Here is a 13,489-nt window from a genome sequence, read left to right as displayed (position 1 = left end):
CCCATTTTTAAAGAGCAGCTGGTGACCTCAGAAACTTGCTGTCCCACCCAGCCCGGCCGAGCACTCACTTTGACACTGCCTCTAATACTTTCCTTCTCCCCAATGTAGTTATTTCTCAGAAGCAGCTGCTAGGGTTGAGTTGGAGAGAGGCACGCCACCCTTTCATCCCATTGTTTATCCAGAGAATGAGGGTACCTGGATGTTGGTGCTACATTCATCCTTAAAGTCTCTTTTTGGGGATGGAGCATGTTGAAATGACGTTAGAGCCAAGCGGTTAGTGGAGGAGCGTGCCGTGTCAGTACCACTTGTGTTGGCGAGCCCTGTGGAAGCCACAGACAGTTTTAAATTTTGGTCAATCCATCCTCCAGCTTCATTTGTCACCCTGGATTTGCCTATGGGAAGTGAAAAGTAAAAGGCACTGTGTTTTCTGGATTCATTTGCTCTTTTTTTTCAAATGATAGTTATATTTAAAAAAACAACTTGTTAATTATGTCAGTTTGATTGCTTTTAAAATAACCATTTCCTGGGCATCTTGCTAGCCAGCAGAGGGCACAAAAGAAGAGATGAGGTGCTTCTTTTCCCTTTCCCAAAAGTAGCTCAGTTCTTCCATTCCCTCAAAGTGCCTACTATGTGCCAGGCACTGTGCTAGGAGATAACACAGGGCTGAGAAGAAGATAAATAAGATACGAGTTGTCTTTTTCCTCTTGGAAGTTTTAGCCCAGCAGGGGAGGCCGGCGTTGAGGGTGTAATTTTAAAGTCCTGATTGATTGTGGAGGGGAGACAGACCCACACGGACGGACTGGTGGTCCTTCCCGACCCTTCTTGCCCCAATCCCCGAAGGCCCTGGCTTTGGTTTGCTAACCCAGCAACAGTGTCAGATCTCTTGCGTTTCTGACTCACTTCCTGTTACCCTGTTTGGGTCTCATCAGACCCTGGGTGTCAGTTTGGATTTTGTCGCCTCACCCTGGTCAGTTACCTCTGCCTGGCAACTCAGAAGTCTCCAGCCCTTTCATCCCACGCGTGTCTTGTCTGCCAGGGCAATCTTTCCCCCTTCATAATCTTTGCAGCAAACCAGGAATCTTCTGGCTCATGATGGAAGAAAGGCCCAGAGGGATAAGAGTGACATGGGGAGTATGTCTTGCCAAGATCGCTGGCATGGGGGAACATGAGGAGAGAGAAAAGGACAAAACAGTGGTCTCGAATGAACTGCTTTATGAGAATGACTTTTTAAAAAAATAGATACTTTTTAGAGCAGTTTTAGGTTCACAGCAAAATTGAGCAGAAAACACAGAGATTTCCCGCATACCTCACACCCCCACATACACACAGTCTCCCCTTACCAACACCCGCTTCCAGAGTGGTCTATTTGTTACAACTGATGAACCTTCGCTGACACATCATGATTCCCCAAAGCCCATAGCTTACATTAGGGTTCACTCTTGGTGTTGCACATCCTGTGGGTTTGGACACATGTGTAATGATCTTTAGACTGTTTGACAGGTTTTAAACCTAGATTTTATGTCTCCCCTGTGCAGTGTTCCCTAACTTTAGGTATTCTTGTCCCATCTCTGTTGTTTTGCAATAGTCATGTGGTATTTTTCTTTAAATTGGCTCACTTCAAAACAAAACAAAACACTAAATAAGTGAATTTAAAAAAATAATTTCGGGGGGGGGGCGACCAGTGAGCTCAGTTGGTTAGAGTGCGGTGCTCTTAACAGCAAGGTTGCCGGTTCGATCCCCACATGGGCCACTGTGAGCTGTGCCCTCCACAACTAGATCAAAACAACTACTTGATTTGGAGCTGATGGGTTCTGGAAGGACACACTTAAAATAAATAAAAGTTTAAAAAAATAATTTCATATCCATTTTTTATTAATCTTCGTAGCTCCTATCTACATGGTATAGTTATTGTTTATAGTATTTACCTTTGTTCAGATGTTCTTGCCACTCTACCATCTCAGGCACCCTTAAGTATTTGCTCCATTCTTAGGGAAATTCTGCCTACAAAGCTCGTGAATGGACTTTCAGAAGGTCCTTGAGTCTGCTAAAACTGTCCAGAATTGTGTTCATGTATTTTTTTTCCTGGGAGAGACAATTCAAAGTTTTCATCATATAAAGTGGGCCAGGACCAAATCAGGAGAAGAGCCACAATTTGCAGTTCTCGGAATTGCGTCTAATTATCATTTACAAAGATTTCATCTTCCCAGGAAGAGAAACAGAGTTTTCTACAAGAAATGGATGTTTTGCTCTTAAAACATCCTATTTTTAAAAAATGAGGTACAGATAACTGCAAATTGAAAAAAGGTAATGGCCTCTCCAACATCTCTTCTTGTTTCCTCTGTTTTCAGCCTTCAACACGTGTACATTAATTCATCGTAAGTGGAGAGTGACTTGTTTTCTGATGCAAAAATTGTGACATGTGGTCTGATGAAGGATTTGTATGTATATATCATGCCTCTCAGAGGTATAAAAGTAAAATGGCAGTTACATATGTAGTGAGTTGCCTTTATTAAGTAGAAAATTGGGGGGGATGGGTGGTAGGTGAGGGAGCACCTATCCTTGAATATCCAGAATGTAGGCTCACTATAAATATAGGTCAGTGAATGTTTCAGAGAAAAATGAGCAAAAGGAAAGCTGCTTGTTAGGGTAGAAATATAACATGATAAAGTGGCTCTGGGGAAAAAGCACTACCGTGCTACATCACACAAATCACACGAATGCACTGCTTGTATAAAATTGGACTAAGCCACGTGTCTTTCTCTGCTTCTGGGGTAACATGCCAGGCAGGGACACAAAGGGCAGTCTGTTAATTCTTTCCAGCTCAGCCCCTTAGCCTTAGAAAGAGTATTAATAAGCTTCTACTTGTATCCTGCTTCCTTCCACCAAAGATCCATGAACAGTAAGTGCAATGATAAAATAGAAATTAGGAATTTGAAATCAGGACTAGGGAAAATATAAGTAAGAGGAAGAAGACACACCAAGGCAAATGGGGAAAATATAAATATGCACGCTTTAAGGGTCTGTATTATTGCTTCACCTTTGACTTAGAGCTTCCTGGCAGCAAAAACAAAAAGGGAACACAGCAGGTTTCCTGGGTGTTACTGTTAGAGAAGAAAAACATCCTAGCCATGAAGAGGAAGCTAAGTGCTTCCTGGTTTGTTCCTTTAAGTTAAATTTCTTACTTAGGGCCCACTGAAGGTGTGGAGAGAAGGTCTTCTTTAGCTTTCTTTTTTAAACAGGACTTTATTGGGGAACAGTGTGTACCCCCAGGACTTCCTTCCAAGTCAAGTTGTTGTCCTTTCAGTCTTAGTTGTGGAGGGCACAGCTCAGCTCCAGGTCCAGCCACCGTCTCTAGTTGCAGGGGGCGTAGCCCACTATCCCTTGCGGGAGTCAAACCGGCAACCTTGTGGTTGAGAGGACGCGCTCCAACCAACTGAGCCATCTGGGAGCTCAGCGGCAGCTCAGCTCAAGGTGCTGTGTTCAATCTTAGTTCAATCTTAGTTGCAGGGGGCAGAGGCCACCAGGGGGCAGAGCCCACCATCCCTTGCGGGACTCGAGTAATCGAACTGGCAACCTTGTGGTTGAGAGCCCACTGGCCCATGTGGGAATCGAACCGGCAGCCTTCGGAGTTAGGAGCACAGAGCTCCAACCGCCTGAGCCACCGGGCTGGCCCCTTCTTTAGCTTTCTTTGTTGTCTTGTTAAGCCCTCGCCAACCTGTGGCTCCTTAGACTGGGCCTTTTCCTCATTTGAGGTGGCCATGTCACAGATGGCTGTGTACCTCTCCTTTGTAGTACTTGTCACAGATGGGCATTTACATCGACTCATGAGATTATTTTGAAAGCTTGTCTTCTCCACTAGATGGTGACTCATGAGGCCAGGGTCGTAGTGTCCTCGTGCTGGCATAATCCTGGCACTCTGCAGGCCCTCCGTAAATACTGATTTGAACACATGAGTAGGCAAAAGCATGTGGGGATTTTATACGACTGCTTCTTGTAGTGAATGCTCTCCCAGAAGATCAAGGTCCTTTCAAGGGTGCAAACTGTCTCTTGTTCAGAGAGCCTGATCTCCATGGTTCTCAAGACATCTCCAAGTTCATTTTACCGTACCCTTCAGAGATTGTTAATAATAACAACTGCAGTGTATTGTGCACCTGCTCTAAGCCCAGTCCTGCAGTAGGCACTTGGTATACATTGCTGCTAGTCCTTCCACATGAGAGAACTGAGGTTCAGGGGAGAGAAACGCTTGCCCAAGGTCATGGAGGAGTCAGAACATAGATCTGACTCTAGAGCGCATGCTCTTTCCTTCCTTCCTGCTGTGCTTGAGCCTGAGCCACAAGTGTCTGTGTGAGTTACGAGTTCTTATCTCTTGGCGGTTAGAGCCGCACAGCAAGGGTATTTCTGGCACAGGCTGTGGCTGCTTTCTGACAGCTGTTACATTCCAGTCTCTCTTGAGTTTGAGAAAAGAAAGCCCACACCTGGGGTTGGCAAAGGCAGTCTCAGAACTCATTTTCCCTGGTTTTTGCACACAGAGAACGTGTTTCTCGCTCTTTACACACTGTCTCCTGAAGTGCAGGCACATTAAAATTGAGTATTATTTTCATAAAAGTCACTATTCGGTCTGAATTGAGAGGCTCAATTTGGTCGTCTCAAGGAATAATTGGATTGGCCCAATGATTGGGCAATGGAGGTGGGAAATGGCAACATGCTAGGAAGTACATTTGGTGGCGGCACATTTGATTTCAAATGTGTCAGGCATGTATTTTTAATTACTTTATGCCTGTTGTCCTTATTTTAATAGAGACCAAAATATTTATAATAGAATGGGGTTCATTATTATATGAAACTGTCTCTAGGCAGCAAGACTGGCACATGGGATAGTCTCATGGCTCAGTGTTGCCACCTACTGTGAACTGCATGGAGTGTCAATCTTTAAAAAAATTGGAAGGCAATAAAACACTTCAAACTGCAACAAGGTGTAATTTGATCTGTCTGTTCTTCCGCAAGGTTGCAAATCCTCAGGGTGAGCATTATAAGCATCTGTCATTGCTGCTTCCTCTCGAGTGCCAAGATCCTGGTTCCAGGGACTTCTGATGATAGAAAATGCTAGTCAAAAATACCAGTTTTCTTTTGCTTCCTTGAGAAAGAGCCTCTCAAAAACATTTTCTGCCTACACTTCGGGATCTGAATAATTGCTACATTCAAGTTTATGGGAGAGAGAGAGAGTGTTCTGGAAGAAAGCACTTAGGGGGCTGTTTATAAATGTGGTAAAGCTTTGGTTCTATCTTTGGCCTCCTCGTCTCAGTAAGGATTTTAGCTCCTGTCAGTGATTTAGAAAACCTCATCATTTTTATGTCTCCAAAGTTGTGTTCCCACACTGCAGGCGATTGCATATTCTAAAGCTTGTCTGCATTTAGAAGGACACCTGAGAATAGCGGTGAGCACTGACGTGCTGGACCTCCCCATGCCAGAAAGGACTGACAGATTCCAGCTTTGTTGGTGGGTAGATTTAGATTGAGTCTTACTCCGATTTCCTTCTGTGGTTTTGACAAGTCTTATTTGGAAGATGAAGTAGCACAGTTACGGAACTGGCATCCTGTCATTCCCGGTTTGTATGGTGAGAGCCATGAAATCACCCACACGCAAGTAGGACATACGATTTCACCCACTTTCCCTATAAAGTATCATTTAGGCAGTTAGGGACAGAAAAATATGAAAAGTGCAGATGATAATTACGAGACTCACTCTTTTTTTTATTTGTTATATAAGGAGATCAAAAATTTAAAGTGCTTTACCCTATTAATTAGGGTATTCCCTCCTCATAACCTCCAATTAATATCCACAATAAACAACCTTTGTTGACTACACAGATCTGAAAGTTGAATATCTCAGAATGTCAAGACTATACACTATTTGTCTCGTTATCTATTGCTTTACCCTAGTCCACCGTGGATTTGAGGCAGTCTATGGGATAGGGATACAATATAAATAAAAAATAAAACAATCAGCATCAGCAAGAGGATAAATTATATTAGGAGATTAAGTCTGAGGAGACAAGGAGAACGAGAACAGCCCGGTACGATTTCTGTGAAACTAAAAAGCCGTTTCATTGGACATGTTGATGTGTTTTTTTTAAAGCTACTTGGAAGCCGCTATCGGTTTGGAAAGCTCTGTGTAAACATGGGCTGCTTCATGTTCCTGATATTTCAGCAAAACTTCAAATATTGCCTTTTTTCCCCCCTTCCAACCTCTACCTGACCTCCGGCACACACCCATCCACTTTCTCTGAGCCAAGGAGGTGTCAATACCAAAAGTGTTTTATCAAACGAGGTTGCTGCTTTTCTGGAAATGCTATAGCCTGGACGCCAGCCGCACGTTTGGAAAGCTTGGATGTGGGACGCTTGTTTTGGAAACCCTTTCATTGTTGTTGCACTCAGACCCTTGCAGGCAGTTCCAGGGACTCATACCCGGATGGGTTTTGATGATAGGGAGACCGATAAAAGGAGTGTTGAAGTGGGAGAAGGGGCAGAAGTCCCCTCTCACAAGCCAGTAGCATGTCTGATAACCTTCCTTCCGTGGCTATTTCTAGCCTCTCCTCCAGGTCCTCCAGCCCTTCTGGAGACCTGGTTGCTGCCGGAGGTCATCTGGAAAGAACGCTGCTTACCTGGACTTCCAGGAAGCTGGCTCAGAGGATGGGACTGGGACGCAGCCTTTACGAGATCACAGAGGATGGGCCGGGCGGGATCCTTCAGTCTCGGAGCCAGTTGTAATCTTGTGCTGAGATGCGGCTATGTTCTTCCCTGTTACAACCAACCAGAGTGGGTCCTTCTCCACGATCCTCACAAACACACCGACACTAAGGAAGGAGTTACATGATGATTTGTTTTCTAGCCCGGACCTCTCCCCTCTACTCCTGCAGTGGTCTCTTTACCTAGACTCCCTACTTTTCCCCACTTCTTTTCAAAGGCATTGGAAAAGCATTGCAGTCAGACTTTCTGGGTTTGCATATTGGCCCCTCCACTTACTCTGATGGGCAAGTTACCCAGTCTCTCTAGGCCTGGGTTTTGGCATCTATAGAAGCAGGACAGTAATGACTCCTATCAGAAATGTTTGTGAGGATTAAAGGAGATCATACATATAAAGTTCTTAGGATAGTTCAGAGCATAGAGCACATAAGCACTAAAGAAATATTAGGTTTTTATTTCCTTCTTGTCCCCAATCCCCAGGCCCTTCTCCATGTGGCAGCTATGGAAATCTTTTTCAAAAGCAAATGAGATCGTGCCTCTTCCATGCCAGTCTTTTCTTTTGAAACCTTCCATGGCTTCCCATTGTATTTGGAAGAGAATCTAAATTCTCACCAGGTGTCACAGGGCCCTACATAATCAACATAACTATGACTCCCCAGCTTCATCTTTTACTGTCCTCCCCGCTGAGTTCCAGCCTCACTGTCCTTCTTCCTTCCCAGGAATGTACTTCGTTTGTCCCCACCTGTTCTTGTGCCTAAAATGTTCTTCTCCTAGGTCTTAGTGTAAAGGACGCATCTAAGGTCTTTTTTATATTTACTCCGAACCCCCATGTCACTCCATCATATGATTGTTTTATTTTTTTCAGAGCACATGTCGATCTCTGAAATTATTTGTTTACTTATTTATTATCTGTATTTTTGTCCCTCTGTCTCTTTTACCATTACTGTATCTCCTGTGCCTACAATGCCTGAGGTGTAGAAGACCCTAAAAAATAAATGTTTATTCATGGATTAACCATTGATTTAGGACCTACTTACAAAATTCTGTTATTTCATCCTCAAAACAATACTGTGGGGCTAGATATTTTTAATCCCATTTTAGAGTTGAGAAAATAGTGGCTTAGGGAAGACAAATTTTTTCCAAGGTCACCCAGCTGGTAAGTGTTTTTAATTAGGTTTTTATCTTATTGTAAATTTAAATTTAATTTAGATTAAGTTTAAATTTTAATAAAGCCCAGATTTTAACTCAGGTCTGGCTGAGTCCATGGAATTTTTAGGTGATAACACTAGTGAATTCAGAGTTCCTACCTGGCATATGAGTACAAGGTGAGATCAGACAGGTATCAAAAGTACAACATCTTCACCCTTTTAAAAGATAACCAGTTTTAGAGGAATTCTTAGGTGCTAAGTGCTTCCTTTACTTGTTTTCGCCTTTTTCTGGCAGTCTTCATCTTGCCCTAGTTTTATTTGTAATTTTGTTGAAGTTTCACACGACATGTCAATTGGATTCATTCTGCTTCAGTTATGAACTGATTTGAGCCCGTTTGGGTGACGCCTGCTATTAGGTTGGTGCAAAAGTAATTGCGGTTTTTGCAATTATTTTTAACTAGGGTTTCCGGGAGGGAAATCCGCCCATTCTCGTGAAATCTTTTCACTTTCCCGCTCCCGAATCCTGAGAAAAGTTGGTCGGGACATCCGGAAAATCGGCTCCTTGAACCCAGGTGGTTGGTGGTATCAGCTGTCACTTTGTGGAAACGATTCATCGTAAAGAACAGAAAACAGTTTACGTCTTGGGATTTGGAAACAGGAAAGGGAAAAAAATTCCTGAGAACGAGCAGGAATTCCCGCCCAGAAACCCTATTTTTAACCGTTTAAACCGCAATTACTTTTGCACCAACCTAATAGAAGGTAAAGGCAGACAGGTATGATAGGCCATCCTGCACTGAGTGTGGGCTCCAGGCTATAAGCAGCCACATCACCTGGAGTGCTTGCTAAATGCAGATTCCTCAGCTCATCCGGGACTTCTGCCATGATATTCTCTGGGGGTGGACCCCTGGAACCCATTCTTTTTTTTTTTTTTTTTAAAACAATCCCCTGAGGTTTTTCTGATTAAAATGAATGTATGAAGATCACTGGTCATAGACGTGTGTTCTAGCTAATTAGGTGTTTTGTTCTCGCTTTAAAAACAAAATATGTGAAGATATGTTTACTTATGAATTGTTCATTTTATCTAAACTGTTTTGGGTGTCTTTTGGTCTCTGACAATGGAGCAAGTAGGCTTTCTCTCCCATCTTAATGATCCTTAAGCTCTAAGTCCCAGGCCCAAGTTGGCTTCCTTGGTCAGTGTGTTTAATATTTCTCACTTATGAGGTGCCTCATTTCTGTCCCTGAGCTGTTGCCTGGCTGTGTGTGTGTGTGTGTGGGGGGGGGCTGTTCTGCTCTCATTGGGACTGGATAGTTGTACAAGAGTGGACCTTCTGATACATTTTGGCCCTGTTACAGTTATTTCTAAAAATCAGACTTGTTCTTATTACTTTCTTCCCAGAAACAATTCTGGAATACTCAAAATTCCTAGCCCTTGATGTCTGTGCTGTTCTCTCTGTTCACTCTCTAAACAAAAGCATCGTGTTTTAATAGACACCATAACTGTACCATTAGCTTTATTTGACTCTAGGTGGGTTTAAAACGTAACCTAATGGCAACTCTGACTGGTTTGGAAGTCATGTGTTTTATCTGGAGCAGAAAATGCACGTAGTTGCAATACCTGGTAGGGGATCAGGTGGTTATTGAATTAAGTTGGCCAGATAACCCCTCATCCTTAGATCCTGCCCTGGTGGTTTTTTACCACTTGTGTTTTGGGAAAACTGGGCCCCTGGCTTGGAGTTTTAATCCCACCTGTCTTCTGTCCTTGACCTAAGAGCTCCTGAGTTATGCCACAAGAGAAATTTAGCACAGTTATCTTTCTCACTGCAGCCCCTTCACCTTTTTTGTGAGCATCTAGGTTCTTGGAAAGCTGGAAATATGAGGCAAATTGCAGTTTACCAGCCTTGTGCCAAAGGCTGGTAATTAGCCAGCTGCCTTCTCCGCTGCAGAGTCCCAGCAGTTACTTCATTAAGTAACACCCTACGCTGAGGTGATGCTGTTCACTGTGTCCTAATGTTTTTATATCCACTCCTTTGAAAGAAAAGGAGTGCCTTTATTAGGCTATTTAACAGAGGGAAACTGAGGTGCAAATGGTCCAACCAGTTATTGGCTGAGCCCGGTCTGATTTATGGCCTCTTCTTTATCTACTGGTCTTTGCTAGTGTGCTTGGGGGCACCATCAGATCTGGGAAAAGCAGGTTGAACAGTTTTTGGTTCTTAGGACTAAGGGCATATATCTTACATGCTTTTAGCTTATTGAGAATACTTGGTAGAGTTTCAGGAGTAGGGGACAGATCCATTAGCTGATGGTCATGGCTGCTTCATTTCCGACCCTTCATTCTAAGCTTCTAAGCCTTAGTATAAATACAGCCCAGGAGGTAAATGTAAAAATACTTCTCTTGCCAGTTTTTCCTGCATGGTATCCTAGTGACGTACTGTAATATCTGTCCTTGGGCGTTGCGGCACCAACTGGGGCAGTCTCAGAGCTTACAGAGGGGAGGGATATGAAGGGCATGGTTAGAGTCACCCCTTTTTAAAGTCAAGACATAACTTCTTTTTATTTTATTTTTTGGACAGTTTTTAACTCACTTATTTCTAAGTAGCATTTTACTTTCTGATTACTAAGATAGTATATGTTTATTGTCAGATAACTTCAAAATAGAAAATCTCAAGGAAGGAAATAAAAATCTAGCATTGTTAACATTTTGGTAAGTGTCCTTCTGGTAGTCTTTTTTAAAAACAAAAACAAAAAAACCCCACAAAACAGTGATTAGGTTCTAAACTCACAGTGTGAGGAGAAAAAAAATCTCAAAGTCAAAATTACCCCAAACCACCATGGACAGTCATTTTTATACACTATAAAGTTTGGAAACCACTGAACTAGACTCAAAGAAAGAACAACTGAAAAATCTATATGAAATGAAAAGTCTGGGGGTGGAAAACCATTATACCTGCAAGATTATCTTCAGATCCCTGATGGGAGTAGATGGTGGTGGAGAATTGAGCTCTGTTGCTGCCTGCTTGTGAGGTTTATTTCATTCTGTTTTAATATTAAGCTTCTATAACTTTAATATAGGTTAATAGATGTATTTGTGAGGATGACGTTGTGATAGTGGCATCATGTGTTGCTCTAGGGAGTTGGCTCTGAGTCAACAAGTAAGAAAAATGAACACAGTGCAACCCCACCCTCGGTGCTTACCTCACCCCCACCCCCCACGCACACGTGTACACATAATTGGGATCATTTGTTTTGTAATCTTTGTTTTATTCAACAGTAAATATTCTGTATATCATTTTTAAAGTTACATATATTCCATTGTAACCAATCTCCTATTGTACATTTAGGTTATTTCTAATTATTTGCTGTTATAAAAATGGCGAAATGAACATCCTTGTGGATAAATCTTTGTGTTCATCCATAATTGAGAGTAAATTCTTAGATGTGGAATCAGTGGTTCAAAGGAGATGAACATTTTGAAGGCTTTTAATTCATATTGCTAAATTGTCCCCAGGAACATTGTATGCCTCTTTCAAAGTGTCCGTTTCCCAGTATCACTGGAAATGATCTTTCAAAAGAATCTTCCACAGCATGCCTTTTTTTTTTTTTTTCCCTTTTTCTTTTTTGAATGACCCAGGGCTTCTGTTCACTGCCTGGCCAATTTATCCTGGAAAGAATAAAAGAAACAAGGCGAGAGATGATAAGTGCTGGTGACCAGAGGTTCACTTGGGAGGGACGGAGACAGATAACAGGGAAAGGGTGAACTTGGAGACCATTTCTTTACTCCCGCCTCCAAGTTTTCTTAAGCAGACAGCTAAAGATAGAATACTGCTGAATACTTAAAGGGCATACACAGTTTTAAAAGCTTACTCAATATTATAATTTTTGATTTGGAAAATTATTTGCTGGCTTGTCATAGATGCTGCAGGATGGGAATGACATTTGTATATTTACCCAAAAGGGAGTATGGGTTTTTAAAAAAAAAATTCCAACCCCTCATTTTAGATAGAGAAACTGAAACCAGAGAGTGGAAGGGATGTCTGTAGAACCACACAGCAAATTGATGGTGAACTTGGAGCCAGAAGTAAAGCCTCCCACTCCCTGTTCAGAGGTCTTTCACTGAGGTGGGATAGCATGGGTAAGGGCCGATGAGATAAAAGATATAAAGTCCTCTTTGGATAGACGGCCAGGCTCTCTTTTAGGGCCTGTGAGCTGCCCCGTGCCCTCACTGGACAAAGGCTCAGGTGTCTCCAGCATGGCAGTTCAAATCTGCTAGATCATCTCCAACTGTGAATGGAGTGAGCTTACACTTTAATAACCAGGGTCTTTGTTTGAACTTTCCTTCCCCCTGGGTAACTTCTCTTCATGCCTCAGCAGCTCAAGTGTCACTTCCTCAGAGAAGCCTTTCCTGACTGCTGAGATAATTTAGGCTCCCCGTGTGCATTCGAATAGCACCTCTTACCTGTAATACCCTTGTCATAATTCTAATTACCTTGCTTTGTATTAATATCTCTTTTCCTGACTAAACACTCTATGAGTGTAGGAACATTATCTTCTCTGTTGCTCCTGGCACATATGAAGCCTTAATAAATGCTTGAATGTTTCACTGTTTGGATGGATGCTAATGAGTGCATTAGAAGTGTGTGGGCTGCTGGGTGGTGCCGTTTCTCACTGCCTGCAGAACCAGGAGAGCTAGCTGTCCCTTATTGCCAAGGGCATTGAGAAGAGAGAAAGGAGACCCAGCTGAGGCTGTTAGTAGAGAGACAAGCTAGAGGGAGGGTATGGTCTGCTTCCCTGGGTGCCCCATAGCGGTCTCCTGGGTGACGGGGTTTAGCAACCACATCCAACCAAGCATTCATTCCTGGCTTGGCAGAATGAGCCCCGGATATTTAGTAAGGGGTGCTTAGAGAAGAGCCTCCTCGAGTCATTCTGGAGAAGAGAATTCAAGGTCAGGGCTCTCGTTGGCAGGGAGAGGACAGCAACCCCGGGCACCTGCAGCCTGATCTTCACACTCGATGGGCACTTGCGGCAACGGCTGTAAGGGCTGCTGGTGGCTGGCTGGGCGCCAGAGCAGCGCTGCTGTTAGGCGGCAGGTCCTGCCCCCTCCGCCGGTTTCCCTTCCCCTCCTCCTTCTTCCTACCCGCTCCAGTTTGCAGCATCCTCTGCGAGCAGAGGAATGTGCCTCTCTCGGACGCATTGTCCTGGTGGAGCGGCGGCACCTGAAGCGCGCTCTGGGGCGCCGGGGGCTGCCGTCCGGAGCTGCGCCACGTGCTTTGATTCGCGCTGATGTCAAGTGGGTGTGGGCTCTTAGGGAAGGCCCAGACCAGGACCAGGAGGGCGCGCGATGCGCCGCGGGCGCGCGGAGGCCCCTGCGCGCTCCGTTGCCCAGCGCCGCTGACGCGTGGCCCGCCAGACTAGCGGAGCCCGCGCGTGCAGCCGCGGCGCTGCCAGCCCCGGGACGCCTGCCCCGCCGCCCTTGGGGGCTAGCTGGGGCCGCCGCAGGGGACCTGCAGGTGTGTCGCGCGCCATAACTTTCGGGGGGCTGAGGGCTGTTGAATCGGCAGGGTGCACGGGCTGCATTGGGGGGTGCTTTTGTGCCTGGGCGCG

The 13,489-nt window shown here is 44.2% G+C and overlaps 1 protein-coding gene across 13 annotated transcripts in view; it reads left to right on the top strand.

Annotated features, from left to right (window-relative positions):
• Positions 1-13,489, top strand: part of PLEKHA7 (pleckstrin homology domain containing A7) — a 204,555-nt gene that overhangs the window by 62,800 nt on the left and 128,266 nt on the right. The window contains exon 1 of one of the 13 annotated variants that reach the window (XM_074336074.1): positions 12,458-13,395. The exons of the other annotated variants lie outside the window; for them this stretch is intronic. The gene's annotated coding sequence lies outside the window, so the exon portion shown is untranslated. Of the gene's footprint in view, positions 1-12,457; positions 13,396-13,489 lie in introns of those variants that run through there. 13 annotated transcript variants of the gene reach the window in all.

Source organism: Rhinolophus sinicus, linkage group LG06, assembly GCF_036562045.2.
Source record: "Rhinolophus sinicus isolate RSC01 linkage group LG06, ASM3656204v1, whole genome shotgun sequence".
Lineage (NCBI taxonomy): Eukaryota > Metazoa > Chordata > Mammalia > Chiroptera > Rhinolophidae > Rhinolophus > Rhinolophus sinicus.
The sequence above is the reverse complement of the archived record's forward strand: the minus strand, read 5'-3'. Positions and strand labels throughout refer to the sequence as shown.